Source organism: Manacus candei, unplaced genomic scaffold (genome assembly GCF_025592945.1).
Source record: "Manacus candei isolate 608988 ecotype Guabito, Panama unplaced genomic scaffold, ASM2559294v1 h1tg000033l, whole genome shotgun sequence".
NCBI lineage: Eukaryota > Metazoa > Chordata > Aves > Passeriformes > Pipridae > Manacus > Manacus candei.
The window spans coordinates 13,279,847-13,295,627 of record NW_026138081.1 but is presented as its reverse complement, the minus strand read 5'-3'; the positions used below and the strand labels follow the sequence as shown (position 1 = coordinate 13,295,627).

The 15,781-nt window shown below is 34.7% G+C and overlaps 1 protein-coding gene across 6 annotated transcripts in view; it reads right to left on the bottom strand.

Moving 5' to 3' along the window:
* The window catches only part of LRRC4C (leucine rich repeat containing 4C), a 493,770-nt gene that overhangs the window by 285,115 nt on the left and 192,874 nt on the right, over positions 1-15,781 (bottom strand). For 3 of the 6 annotated variants that reach the window (XM_051791728.1, XM_051791727.1, XM_051791730.1), the window contains exon 2: positions 3,820-3,909. The exons of the other annotated variants lie outside the window; for them this stretch is intronic. The gene's annotated coding sequence lies outside the window, so the exon portion shown is untranslated. The remainder of the gene's footprint in view (positions 1-3,819; positions 3,910-15,781) is intronic. 6 annotated transcript variants of the gene reach the window in all.

Below are 15,781 nucleotides of genomic sequence, written 5' to 3'. Positions count from 1 at the left end.
ATGCTAAACAGGCCAAACTCCCCCACCCTTTCCTCAATAGAGAGATGTTCCAGTCCCCTCATCATCTTTGAGCCTTCCACTGAACCCTCTTAAGTAGTTTGTCATCTTTCTTGAACTGGATAGCCCAGAACTAGATAAAGTGCTCCAGTATTAGACAAATGCAGTTGATAAAAGCATTAATCCAAGTAGCCCACACAGAAGCTATGAGCATTAGATGTAGACAGACACTAACTGTGGAGGAGTCACTGCCACCAAACCAAACTGATGCTCCTTTATGAAACAAGAATAGCGCTGGAGTTTCCAGACTATAAAGTAATGGATCTCTGACTCAACAAGATAAACTACTGTAAAAACAATAAGGTTGTTTTTTCTCCTTCCCTCTAAAAGGGTGTATTATAAAGGTATATAGATAAAAATTACTAGACCAAAAGCAGCAGAAGAAACTAAGAAATGTTACTAAATTAGCAGTAATTTCTCAGCATCTTGACAATAAGTCTTTTGTTCTTTAAGCTGGCCCTAGAAACCAAAAAGTTAATCACAGTAGCTGATCAGAAGCCCTCGTATATCAGTGTCTTTCTGTGTATCACAAAAAATGCCTGCTAGAATGAAGCTTCATAAAGATGTACAGTTGAGACTCTAATAGCAACCTAATCAATATGAGAGTTCTGCTATGCAAATGCATAGCACAGAAGTGTTGCTTAGGTGCACACACTACAAATTCCTCAACTTCAGACAGTAATTGAAACTTATGAAACATTAAAAGTTTACAACTACTAGAAAAACCACCACTTTTACCCCAAAGGAAAAGGTTACTCTTAGTACTTCAACTCTACAATATTAATAATCACCACTTATAATTTAAGGTCTTTATTAGGTCTTCAAATTTAGTGTTCTTAGTGTACCTGCCACAGTTTCCTCACAAATTTGCTTAAATTGGAAGAACGATTTCGTTCCTAATAATAAGCTTGGACCAAAAATAAAAGAACAACATTGTGCACACTTACAAGTACGCATCAATACATTAGCAGCAAGGAAACATATTATTATTACAAAATGCATGCCCAAAATTACAAGGCTTCAAAAGTGTTTTTATTTCAAATCAGTTTTTAAAGAGTATGATTTGTCTAACGTGTTATTAGGACCTCTTCACATGAAAGGAGAAAAATGGATTAATAACAAAGAGCATACTGATTGAAATCTAATTTCTATTATCACAGCTAAATGGTGTTTTTGCATGCAAGCTGAAGCTGTGCATTTTGTGATACACAGTCCCCTAACACAATGTCAGTCATTTCTATGTTCTTACTTAGAGCCATTTTCTGTTGAATTGAAAATAGCAGTGCCTCAAGTAACTACACAGTATAAAATGCTTTGTTAGAAGCCAATTCTCTAATGAGAGAAATAATTAAATCAATCATTCCCAAAAAGTGTTTTCAGCTGAAGAATAATATCCACATAAAATCCCTTTAAAATAATATATACCTGGATTATTATCAGCGCAACTCACATAATTAATTTCCCCACACACAAATCACACAGCAATAAATTCCAGCTCCAACCCCAATCCCATCTTTCAGGCCTTCAGGCCTCCCTGTCCCAGGGCTACTCCTAGCACCAAAACACCACAACTAGGAGCACAGTTCAATTTCTACTCTCTAGACTTTGTGGCAGACAACTTCCGTAATAGAACTGTGTTTAATTAGCTTGTCCCTTAGCGGAAAAGCACTGGTATTCCTAAAAATTCTCAGGGGGGCCAGTTGGGAGGAAAGACTGAGGACTGATATTTTATTTTCCACCAATCTGCATCTTCTGATGTGAAAAAAAATTCCAGAAAAATGCAGATCAGTTCTCATCAGTACCAACACCATCCTACTACTGCCAAAATACCTTTGCTTGTTGAATGTGCTGAATATCAAACACATGCTGTAGATGTGTTTAGTTACCTTGTTAGGTACTAGTCCGGGACATGTATAAATAAATAAGCACTGTGGGTAGCATATCTTTCCCTTTTACAGCAACAGGGACTAGGAGTCCCTTCCAAAAAGCATGGAGAAGAACTGGGTATCATAAAATTATAAGGGTTCTAATAGCAGAAAATGTAAATGATAGGATGTCACATACAGAAAGCTGAAGCTTCCTTATCAGCTCTAGCCAATAGGCACACATTCATACTAAGTCAACTGCAATCTAACTTTTAATCTGGATAATAAAATGGTACTAAGACATTCAATTTTTATTTCAAATTGATCTCTTCTATCACAAAATCTAATGAGCACATCAAGTAAAAGAATTCATCTTCACAATGCAGTAATGAAGAATCTATTTTCTTTCCCTAACAATGAAGAATTTGATCTTAAATCCTATGATCATGACACTGAAAGTATTTGTGAACAAAAAAAACCTATATAGGTGTTGGTAAAGGATGCCTGGTGATTTTATTTCCCCCCCAGTCTAATCCTGAATAGAGTATTAGAAACATCTGTGTCAACTTCCCAGACAGAACAAGAATTTTAACACCATACCTCTGATTTTTTCCACTAGAGGTCCATTTTTACAGGTTTTTGTAGTCAGTCTTTCAGCAGAGAACACATACACTCTGCAGTTCCCATTGTATAGCATTTATATCCCAGTTTGAGAACCACTGCCTTACTCTTCAGTTCAATAGACAGATTCAAACCCCTCTTTCCTTCAATTGATAGCTTATTTGCAAAAAATACCATCTTTTATTAAATAATTTATTTTTTAGACTTGTTGGAAAGTTCACCTGAACCAAGCCAAGTTGACTGGCTGTGTGTCAAACCTCCCATTTAGGCTCTGACTAGTCACTATATATGACACACCACCTCACGCACTGATATAATTACTACCCATGGACTGGAGCTTTTCTAAAAACAGTGACAGGAATCCTACTGAAAACACTGAATAACAGGATGCTCAAAATCCTTTTTTCTGTGTGAGTGCATGACTGTTTGAATGACAGGTGTTCAAACACTGGCACCCATAAATTGTCCCCACAAATGTCTGTGCATAGAAAAGACTGAAACAACATCATGAACAAAGCTGAATCAATAAGCCTTTCAAAAGTAGAATGGATGCTCGGAGATCCAACATCAGTCTCAAGAACTGTGCTTTCATGGGGCAAGAAATGTTTATGGCAATGAAATCAAACAGAAAGAGAAAAAAAGTTAGGGATGTCATGCCACTAGCAATATCCAAAACAATATTGTTACTGAACACCGACAGTGCTCGGCACACATTGCTGTGGGAAAGAACGAATGGCCTTTTTGCCTTCTCTTCTGTACTAGTACATTAAATCTGAGAAGGTCATTAATATTACTTAGTGTCTCCTCCAAACTGGAGATTTTAATCAGAGTTTACACTTCTGTCAGCCATTGTATAGTTGTGTTTTCACAGTTTCTACTGGAAAAGGTCACGATACTGCTGTTTTGGGAGAGGCTAACAAATAAAGACCTTTATCTAATATCTGGTCATTTTGCTGACCAGGTAGGCCCTGTATAATTTTTTTAGAGTTTTGCTTATCAATTACCATTATTTTGACTTTTGTTGCTATGAACTTTCCTCCGTGAAGCTTATGAATGATCAGTAGATTCTGATAAATATTAATGTTCCAAGTAAAACAAGGGGATTAGAATACCTTCTGAAAGGTATTATCTCAGACAATCTGTCACCATAGCTTATCTACTGTTGTGAAAAAACAAAGAAACATCTCTAACCAATGGTTTCTTCGTTAAAATCAAATCATAATTACTACCTAAATTGAACACATAATCAGTGTTACAGTAAACATATTACACTTACATGTTATTCAGAACACCCTGAAGAACATCAGCACATTTTCTTTCAGCATCAATAAATAATCATGATTTCTTGCAAAAAAGAAATTCATTTCTGGAAAGACAAAAAAAAACCCAAACAAAACAAAACACGAGGTTAAATTACTTACAGGTTTTTTTTAGTAGTTGCGTTGTGGTAATACATGAAAATGTATTACCACAGCAACCAAAAATACCTTTCAGAAATAGACTAACAGAAAATGGAATCTTGTCCAAAAAAACCTGACATTTTTCTTATGTAAAAAAAAAATAACATTTCCCTTGAATATTAATGTGAGAAGGATTTGAAGAAAATCCTGTATATTATATCCCAGAGTACCTCCCTTTATCCCTTTTCAATATGTATTAATGAGAACACATGAAGAAAAGAAACAGGTAGACTGAAAAATACTCTTATAGTGAAATCAATTTAACAGTGAAGTAGACTTGCAAGTAAATGAAGACTACTCTATAGATTAATATAGGACAATTTATGAGAACCAGTTCATTTCTACTGTTCTGAGAGAAGTTTAAGAGAGGATAATATTCCCTCTAGTAGAAAATCAAACTGATTTTAATAATGTTTGTCTCTTGCACCTGTAAACAAACACCTTCTAGTTAGTAAGTTTTGTTTCTTACTTAACCTAAAATAACAAAACCTGGTAAGATTTCCATCAGCATTGTGGAATGTTCCTTGCTGTCAACAGAAAATTTCAAACATTTTTCATAAATGACTATTCCTGCAGATTTCTGAATTATTAGGTTGCTTTTTTTTAACTAAACAACTAAATTATTAGAGGTTTTCTCTTTACTCTTTGTGCCCCTTTGTGAACCAGTCCTCAGCCATCCTACAGATAAGGATGTTGAACACTGAGAACAAAATTACTTAGAAGCTTTTATAACTTCTAACCTTTCAAGATTGAAAATGTTGCTGAGGGTGAGCTGAAGTGAGAGAATACAATAGGTTGTCTGATAAGTGATCCACTCATTATCAAATTCCTACAAAGAAACAAGTGATGGGATGCAGGTGCTCGTGGAACGAGTGCTGGTAACATGATACAGCTTTCCAGTTTTGTCAGCTTTTCATGGAACAGTGATTCTGATATACTGCATTTATCAAGCCATAAAGGAATACAGACTGGCTATAAGCACACAAAGTGAAGTTTAGTTTGGCTTATAATGTTGCAAATACAGATATAGAAACAGTACAATTGACAGTATTAGAAACATCTAGCAGTAGTTAAGTCTTAGTATATGAGAGGGGAAAAATAGACATACAGTTTAAGTCTTCTGTTTAGGATATTACTCTGGGGTCCCCAACATAAGAAAGACCTGGACATGCTGAAGAAAGACCAAAGGAGGGTCAGAAGATAATCAGAGTTGAAGTACATCTCTTATGAAGTTGTGAATGCCCCAGCCCTGAAAGTGTTACAGGCCAGATTGGATGGGGCTTTGAGCATCTTGATCTAATGGAAGGTGTCCCTCCCCATAGCAGAGGGATTGAACTAGACCTGTAAAAGGTCCCTTCTGACTCAACCTAGTTGAGTTAATTCTGTTATTCTCAATAACCCCTTGCCTGGTTCGATGACTTCCAGTTGTTCAAAAGTCATGTGTGGGTTCACAGAGAGTAGATGAACGCATCATATGAAACACAGTAAAAGGATCTTTACGCTTCTAAGGTAACTGTAGCCTTTCCCTCACCAAACTAGGTCTCCTATAAAAAAAATTTCCAAAGATTCATTCATATGCAGCTTACCTGCTCTGACTCTCATAGACGTCTCCACAGGATCAGGCAAAAGACAATTTATTCCTGCCTAAGAATGCAGCAGTTCAGTGCAGTCTCTCTGCCTTGGATAGTATAGTGCAGCTTTCTTTCACACACATGTATGTGGCTACACAGTATTAGGACTGCCACCTAAGAGTATAGGCATGGTCAATGCCTGCAGTGACCACATAGAAATACCTGGCTGCTGGTATCATCTGCATATTATGAATATACAATATATGGAAGCAAAGATGACTAGAATAAAAATATTACAAATTTGAAAGAGAAAAAAAATTAAATTAAACCAGAGATATGCAAAATTTTGGGAAAAAAATCCATTTACTGACATTTAAGAAGACATCTGTATGAGACATCATAGAAAGCAGTTCAGGGAAGAAGGAGAGTGTAATGGTTTTAAGAAACACATCTGCAGTAAAAATATGAAGTCTTCCAAAATATTTTATATCCTAGCCCAGTCTCCAGTAGTGACCAAAACTATCACTAATAAACATAAAGAGCTAAACTTAATTATCTTCTTTTTAAAAACATTTTATATTATGATATTTTTCTATTTTAAAAAGTTTGGTACTATGAGTTAAAGGTAGCAAAAGTAGTAAAGGAAGAAAGAAAATTAAAGTGAGATAATCTAAAGATGAAAACACATTTATTCACCATGATGCAATATTGCTGTAATTATTAAATTTTTGTGCTGCTATTGTACTAATACATTTTACACAAACATTAGTCAATACTATATAATTAGTCTTGCCTACAGCACAGAGGGACTTGCTTGAAATATGGTAGCTAAGAAAATGATAATGATTATATATGGCAAGTTTAGAGACAGCAGAATGTAAGGTTTTTTCAACATCCACATCCCCAAAGTTATGCCATTTACATTTCTTTATTAATATCCTACAAATACAGTATTTCAGGAGAATTCAACTAATCATCTAGCACACACACTAATTTACTGAAATAGAATCAAGGATCTTCAGACATTGCTCTGCCTGCTTACCCTCTAGTTACTTCTAGAAAATATTAGCAAAAAGCATCCATGGCATTATTTTTCCATTGTTCTATTACTCTTAATATCATATTCACAGTGTTCTAAAGCAGGAAATAGAAACCACAACTTCTTGTCTCACCTACAGTGAGAATGAAAACCACTGATCTCAGCCTTTAGTGTTACAACCAACACTATAAACCTTCGGGAATTTCACCGGCATTTTTTTCGTATTATCAGAACTTTCATATTGATCAAAACTTCTCCAGCATCCAAATGCAAACAAAATGCCCCATCCACAATTAAGTGGAGTGGAAATATTATTATGTCATACATACGTTCCTATTGCATTTGTACATTTTTTTATTTTGACTTGCTGCTTCAACACCAGGATAATGTATCAAATGTACTTACTTTATAGTCTGCTCTAAGCCCCAGCTAGGTGCAATGTTGACCCTTTTCAAGCCATCTACCCTGCAAGTTCTCCAACATTAACAGTTCCAAGTTACTTAACTACTCCCAGGATATCAGGATACAATAAATATAAAACTTACATTTGTGTTAATTCATTTTCAATTATTCTTACCTTTATTTTTCTTTGTTATTATTAAATATAGGCTTCTAATTAATTTTTTTGGTGAAGATTAATAGATCACTGAATACATTTCTTTTCAGGCACTTGTTACATGTTCACCTCAATAATATCACACAAGACATTAAATATTTTCTTAAATCTAATATTTTTTCCAAAACCTTTGCCTTACAAAGTCTTATAACCTTTTTTGTACTTATAAGTCACATTTTGACCCAGTCTTTCCAAATTTATCCTTACAAAGGCATTTTTTTATACAAAACTACATCTCTATGTGTTTCTACCACACCCTTTTAATTTTTTTAATTTTATTTTTTTTTTGGTCACAAAGGCAACCCTTAGCACAGCCATGCAAAGTAAATGAAGTTTTCTGGATGACAGAAAGAATAGCAGAGTTGATGCAAGGCCAGCCAATTATCCCACAACAAAATGTGTTCAGTGCTAGTCAGTCCCCCAAATTAACTTACAGGAGCATAAAGTAATAGTGTAGAGGAGACTAAAACAATGCTTATAATGAGAAAATAGGAAGAAAATGTAACAAGAGAGCTTTCTTTGCTGAAAAAAATGAAAAGAAAAAAAAAGACTGAACTATGCCTAATTTCAGTAGTACTGGGTAAACAGAAGGGCCAATTAAGGACTTTACTTCAGGTTCAATTTTCATCTTGAAAATGGGTTAGCATACCTGAACGTTATATAACATCACTCTTACATTTCAAATTATTTCTTTCCCTTAAAAACATTAGAATGCAAATTGTCATGGACAAGCACTCAATCAAAAATCCCTCTGAGAATTCAGAACGCAACTATCTAAGAGGCAAAACAAGTGCAGTACAAAACAATTTGAGTGCTGTTGGTATTAAACCAGAAATTTCACAATTTATACAGCTATGCAGAATTAACTGTAAGAGCTCAGGTTTTGATCAGTTTCTACTGCTCAAAAACCAAGGAACAGATAATGTAATTAGTTTAGTTTTATGGTAATTAGTTCAGTTTTATTTAGGTTTAGTTTTATGGTTTATCCAGAAGAGAAGGTGATAGCTTCAAACTCTCTTTCTAAGGCACTGATTCAACACAGAGCCATTAAGTTACAGTAGTGGCTACAGTTCACAAGCTTATCTCCTTACACATTTTGTTTGTTTGTTTTACAACTGCAGCATAAGGAATAGTCAGTGAAGGCTGCTCATGGGAAGTGAATTGAGTAGCACTTTGAGTTTCCAGGTGTGTATAGAGCTTGTGAGTAATTACTCAAATTATTGCAAGAAATGCTGTGGCTGCAGGGATCTTCATGACATCAGGTGATGTTGCTTTGGGGTTTAACAGTTGCACTGTATCTCCCAACTAAATTACAAAGGCTTTGGAATTTTTCTTTTGTAACACCACTAGACACTTACTCTTTCCTAATACAACCTCCCCCTCTCCTTCCTTCCTAAAATAAATGCTTTGAACAAAGCCAAGTACTGCCCAGACAAGACACTGTTGTAATCAATCTATTTCCAGAATTTATTAACATTATGAAAAAATGCAGAATCTTTTCAGAGCCCAGAGTAGTTCTGCTGCCTCCCAGTAAGAGCTATCTCAAGCTGGCACCCTGGCTGTTGAGGAAATATGTTGTAGACATTAGATAATGTTTTCTCTATTTTAGCTAAATGCTTTACTATTCTATTTTGAACATTATTCCTCTATTTCTCATGTTTCAAAAGTGGAGGATCAAATCTCTGGAGATAAAAAGAAGACACAGAAAGCAAATTCTTCTTCATTTCTGGCAGTATGTGTGTTACTGGGGAAAAAATAACAGAGAATCAGGCTGGGTATTTGTGAATCCTGGTCACTCACAGAAATGAGACCTATTTTAAATCAGTGACTTTTAAGGTACCCTTACAAGGAACACTCAAAATTTACAGGTTAATACATGCAAGATTTGCTTCATTTCCTCTATCTCCATCGTGAACTTTGTCACGTTACTTAATCTTCCAACTTAGTGAGGAGAAAATAAAAGTTTTTTGGGATGAGTGATGGAAAATAGGTACACAGCTCAGAAAGAATTAAGTCGGAGAATAAGTTTAAACAGCCTTTTCATGCTTTCAGGCCTGAAATTGTAGCTCTACATGTAAAGAAACTGAAGCCAGTTTCGTTGCAGTATTTCTACACTCTCAAAATCAAGTAGAAAGGGGAGTCCCACCGTATCAGTTAAAACAGAATTGAGGAATCAATACATGTTACATTTCAATTCTGAGACTGTCTCATAATTAAAATGCAAGATGTTATTTAACTCTCTTTGTTGTCTTTATAAACATGTAATCTAGTCATTGACAATTTCTTAGAATTTTGTGAATGCGGCAAAGTGCTTCCTTTCCAACAGGTCTTCAGACACGGATTACTTCCTTAATATCAAAATACTTGCATGAAGCTATAAACAGCATTAAAACAGTAGAAAACTTAAAAGCAGTCCAGATAATGCCATGGGAACCCAATGTCATTCACATAAATTTGATGGAGTACTTAAAAAAAAAAACAAGAAACGTGACTGCAAGAAAGTAACAATGAACTGTCAGTTATAAGAAAAGCAGAAGACCTACGTGAGGCAGCAGGCCATACAGTGATCAGTTCTTCGGATCACATGGGGTGGTGGTTCCCATATGACTACTGTTAAACACACTGATAAAAAAAATACAGAATATTTTCAAAAGTTCCTGACAGTTGTTGAGATAGATGCTTTTTACAATAGTATCTAAAAGGTTATAACATTCATGAAAACAATAAGCAAATAGTAATTATGTTCAATTAAACCATTTTTGCAACCATTATACTCATGCTTCTGCTTGCACATATGATGATTATATTCATAATAAAACTTAAAGATTTGCTGAAGTTAAAATTTATCTTTAAATATAATTAAAATTTTGCTTATAATGACTGTTTTTAAACAGAATCAAACCTTCACATTTTGTTAAGAATAGAAATGGTCTTATGAGTAGGCATAAGAGCTTTGTATACCAGTTATGTAAAAAAAGCTAGAGAAAAGGCATAGTACTGTACTGAAATATGAATCCTATGTGGCTTTCTAAAGCAGAAAGGGGTTACATTTGAGAATAAAATTTTTGAGGGTGCTTCAGATCAGTATTATCAGGGAAGAAACTAGCCACCATGAATAAATCTAAAAGCAAATACTAGAATACATACTGAAGTAAATTGAAGACCACATGGAAAATATAAAGAATTTAAGTGAGGCCTACTCATCTCCTAAAATACACAGATCAAAATTTTCGGTTGCATTGACTGTTGTATAACCTCTTCATGCAGATATAAAACTATGGCGATAATTGAAACTAATCAAATTTTAACTGTTAGCTATGAGTTTGAAAGTATCTGTGAATTATCTATAGATTAACTGTTATGAATATGAAATTAACAAATATGTAATAGAATATTATTATTAAGAAATTATCAACTTGTTAATAAAAAATGTGTTCCCATTTGTTGGCCTAGATTACACATTTAAAAAGAGCTAGTTATTCATCTATAGATTCAGAATACTACACTGTATTATCAGCACATTAATTATAAAGCACTGCAGGAAACCTTGTAGCAGCATGTGAGCAGAAGCTTTAGTAATCCAGACTAACAGTCAAACAAATAAAGCAATTCTACAAAATAAAATTATGGTTACCATTATATTTTTGTGTCATCTTCTTTTAATTTAGAGTTTAAATAGGAATAATTTTTTTGCTAACTGATTTTAAGTCACAACAGCTGGAGAACAATCCACAATGGAAGTCTCTGCAGAAGGGTATGCAAGGAAAGTTTGAAAGATGATCAGAAAAAAGGAAACTTAATGCAGTCAGGTGCTAAAAGAAGAAGGAGAGAATGTATAGAGCTGAAAGTGAAAGAAACTTACATGTATAATGGAATTAATACTGTGTTTTAAAAACAGTAAGCAGCTAAGCACACGCAAATACTTGCTCACTTTTCACCCTGAAGTGAGATGGGAGAGAGAATTGCAACAAGAGAACTGTAAAAACTCATATGTTGAGTTGGCTAATAAAAAAAAAAGGGGAGAACCCTCCCCCAGGTCCTAAAAAATATAATAAAATAAACCCAAGAAAAACAAGTGATAAAAAAATCTAACCAAACCCAGCTGCTCACCACCAGCTGACCAATGTTCAGCCAGTCCCAAGCAACAGCAGTCCCTGCAAACCTTCTCCACCCTCAGAGTTTTCACTGCTGAGCATGACACCATATGGTGTGGAATATCCCTTTGGATACTTGGGGTCAGCTGTTACAGCTGTGTTCCCACTGAAATTCTTGTGCACCTTCAACCTACTCTCTGATGGGACAGTGTGAGATGAAGAGCAGGTCTTGAATCTGTGTAAGTACTGCTCAGGAATAACAAAAATATCCCTGTGTTATCTACACTGTTTTCAGCACAGATCTGTACAAGCTGCTCTGAGGAAAATTAATGCTATTCCATCCAAAATGGGTACAAATACTTCAGAGGATAAGACCTAAGAGACCTGAGCACTGAAACACAAGGGAAGTTAAGAACTGCAAAGAACTCTGAAGGTGAACTTCAGGTTGTATAAGGCTAGAGATCAGATGGGATTTGAGACAGATGCTGTGAGGTGAATTTAGGCAAACAATAAGGGAATTGATTCTGGCATGTACCTGCTGAGAGATCTACTGGCCATGAAGGGAAGTAGCTAGAATTACACTAGGAGAATATCAATTAACATTATTATTTTTATAGGATACAGCTGATCTATGGAGAAGACAACTTGCTGTTTGTTTTGAATTTTTGTCCATAATTCTTACACATCAGTCTTTTTGCAATTCAGATTCACTTAGAAGTCCTCTCACCCTTCTCTCTGCTCCACTCCAAGGGCATAATGGCCATTCTGGTTTTATATTATCTTTTCTGAGTCATGATCTCATTGTGAATAGCATAGTCCATTCTCCCATCCACATAACATGGTGTTAAAGTGACTTTAGGAATATACCCATATAAAATTCTACAGAATTCTACAGAATTTTATATAAACTACATTTTCTCAGGTGCTCTAGTACAAGGAAATAACTTCTGCAGATGCAGAGAAGGCATTTTATAGAATTGCTTAGGTTGGAAAAGACTGTTGATATCGATTCCAAACTTTAGAAAATAAGAATAAATTAACAGTAATTAGAACAAAACACAACAGCAATTCCAAATGTGTAAGACCGCTCTCTATTCCTAGAAGACTATGGAGCAAACAGTAAGGCTGAATTAAAAAAGCTCCACAATTTCAGTAAATTGCACAGCTACAAACAATTTGTATACATATTACAGGAAAGATTCTGAAAGATAGTCCTTTTTGACTGCATTTTAAAATCAGTGGAAGGAGAGAAAGAAAGGTTCTAATACAGCAGGATTTTAGAAAATCATTATCCTAAAAATTTAATCTGAAAATGAACAAAAATTAGTTTGGCTAGCATGAAAGTATAATAATGAAAGTGTGGTTTTCAGTAAAAACTTGCCATATATTTGTATAAAAGAAAGCAGAAACAACCTCATCCATATAGATTTTACTGCTATGGAACAATCCAACATCATCATCAAATAGGCAGAAAGAACTTAACAAGGTTTTTTTTCACCCGTTTCTCATTTACAGGATAAGATAGCACTGACTTCTCTCTCAGTTTCTTTCCTAACAGCAGAAAGAATAAAATGGCCACAGATTAGGACCTTATGTTATCAAATTCAGAGACATTTCAGTGAAGAATCTAATTAAAGCTAATAATTATAATTATCATTATTTGTATGTCCCAGGTTGTATGTTCTCAGTTTCTTTCCTAACAATAGAAAGAATAAAATGGCCACAGATTAGGATCTTACATTATCAAATTCAAAGATATTTCAGTAAAGAATCTAGTTTATAATTATCATTGTATCTTCCATTCCTTTGATTTTTAGAGGAAAGAAAACAGTTTTCAAAGAAAACTTTTAGAATGACAAATTATTAATATTAATGATATATTTTTTGTTCAACACCAGACAGACAAATATTCAACATCCTAATTAATTTAAACATTTTTGCCTGGAATCTGGGAACAAGTGAACAGCATCTCAAACCTGAAACTCCCACATTAGAAATCAGTATACTGCTAATGACTTATTGCCTTTTACACAGATTTTTCCTTGTCTTTCTCTGATTAAGAATGAAGTAAAAATGTAAAATTAAAAAAAAAAGTATATAAATTGCAAAAATTTGGTAACTCAGACTGATACCAAATGCAAAACTAAATATGACACTTGTTATATACTTTCATCAACACAGAGTTGACCTTCATAGTTCATTTCTGTATTCATATTCAAATTCTATGAGGATAGAATACAAAGCAAAACCTTCTGTATTTTTCAACTCTGTTAATCTTCTATTTCAGAGTCACATTTTGACAAATGTAATGACAGAAAAAAGAATTAAAAAACCTGAACGACCTTTGAATTTAAACAAACTGAACTTTGTGAATTTTCAATAGTGTTAGAATATTTGAAAAAACTTGGGAATGGTTTTTTAGTGTAGTTGATTTAATGTAAAAATGCAATATTTGATCATGGTTGAAATCTCATACTATTTGAAGCAGGTTGCTCTGGTTGCAGAGAAATGTAGGCCTTTAGTACAAGATCTAGTTACAGTCATACTCAATTTTTTCTGCTTTTATACTTTCTAAGTTAACTGTCACGTCAAAGTAATTTAATGACTCTTACTTTATCTATTTGTTGTCCTTTACTAATATCGCCAAATCCTGGCCACCTTTATCTTTTCTGCTTAAACATTCCTATGAAAATATTTATTAACTCTGATATCACAACTAGGATTATGAATTTTCAGACCAGCTTCTCTAGATGCAGAGAACACCTGAAGGCAAGGGTGGAAGATAAGAAGATTATGTCATTAGTAAGTGAGAATCTTTCTCCTGGTTCTCAGTTCCCAGGCAACATCCGTCTCAAGTTGAAGTGATACCAGCCCAGAAAACTATTTCACATCAATATCTGAGACTTATTTATGTTCTATTTTCCTCTGTCCTTTGAGGGAGTTGAGAAAAACTTTCAGACAAATATGATACTTTCAAAATACATATAATGGACATATTTTACAAAGGGAAAGTAAGATATAGATTCAAGAATTATAATGATTAAATGGAAGAACAACTCAAATGAAGGGCTCAAATAATGCTGATAACTTAAGGTAGGAAAATAGAAATTAGTAGATATTATTTAGCAATTGGTTTAAAACTAAAGAAGCACCTAAATCAGAACGGTTTACAATTATTAGTGTTGATTAATTTCTTATGGTGGGTGAAGAAGGGAATGAAAATTAAATAATTTTGACATACTGAAAATTACAGGAAAAAGTAAATTGGTGGAACAGAGCTCTGGTCTCTTCACGCCTACTGCATTCAGTTGTGAACATCTGAAAGATGAGCGGCCTCTCTAAGAAAATTTTTAGGAAATAACTGTATCTCCTCAAGACATATCAGTTTCTCTACACCATTTTTTCCCTTCTTACTGCCTCAAGGGGACAGACTGGAGAAACATTAGGTAAAATAATGGGAATTGCCAGTATATTTTGAGACTGTAGAATTAGTGTCAGTTGTGTTTTCTCAGAAGTCAGGCATTGAACCAATTCAGGTTTGAATATTGCTTTCTTATGACAATGGTTGTTATTACAACAGCAGCCAGTGTCAGGCCAGGAATCTACTTACAGTGCAGTAATTGCAACACAAGGAGTCAGACAGACAAATGTGCTAAACTCTGCACAGTTTTAAAGTTACAGTATGCCAGTAATTATCAATGTCAACATCGCAAGGGTATAAATTGCAAATTTTCAGCAATATTTTTGCAGTAACTAACCTGAATTCCTGACAGTAGCAACCCACAAAAGAAAACTGTGATTTCCTGAGTCATGCTCAGTCAAACTTCTTGAGTAGAAGTAATCAGTAAAAGCACCTTGATCAGGAGCATCCTGATTCAAAGCTCAGGTACTGTGGCATGACACAAAGGCTTTAAACACATATGTGACTAACTTCCCATGCACACCAGAGCTCCAAATGTCCAATAACCAGTGGGTAAATACAACACAGTCAATCTCAACACTTTAATTTCCCCCTCATCCTTCAAGTTAGCCTTTTAAAAGCTTACTCAGAAGCCTAATGCCCTGCTCTTGTCTCTCTACTGCTCATCACAAAAGTTCTATCTGCTCCAGCATGAAATCTGAAGGTTTTAGATACTGAGAATAACAACAAAGATGTGCATGGATGACAGGTACTGTGTGGTCTCAAGAAGTATTGCTGCACTCTTGGACCATTAGGATATTTCTGACAGTTCTGGTACTGGAACCTCTGCTGGGGCATAGCTGCAAATCCAATCCAGATCAAACCATCAGCTCCTGAGAAACTATTTTGGAAGGCTGGTCTTTTGTTGGATTCTCTATATCTATGTTTGATTCCAGCATTGATGACATTTACTGCCATTCCATTCCGTTGGGCTCCTGTATCCACATTTATATCTATTTGTCAATTATAGACGGAATATATGATTCACACGTAGCAAA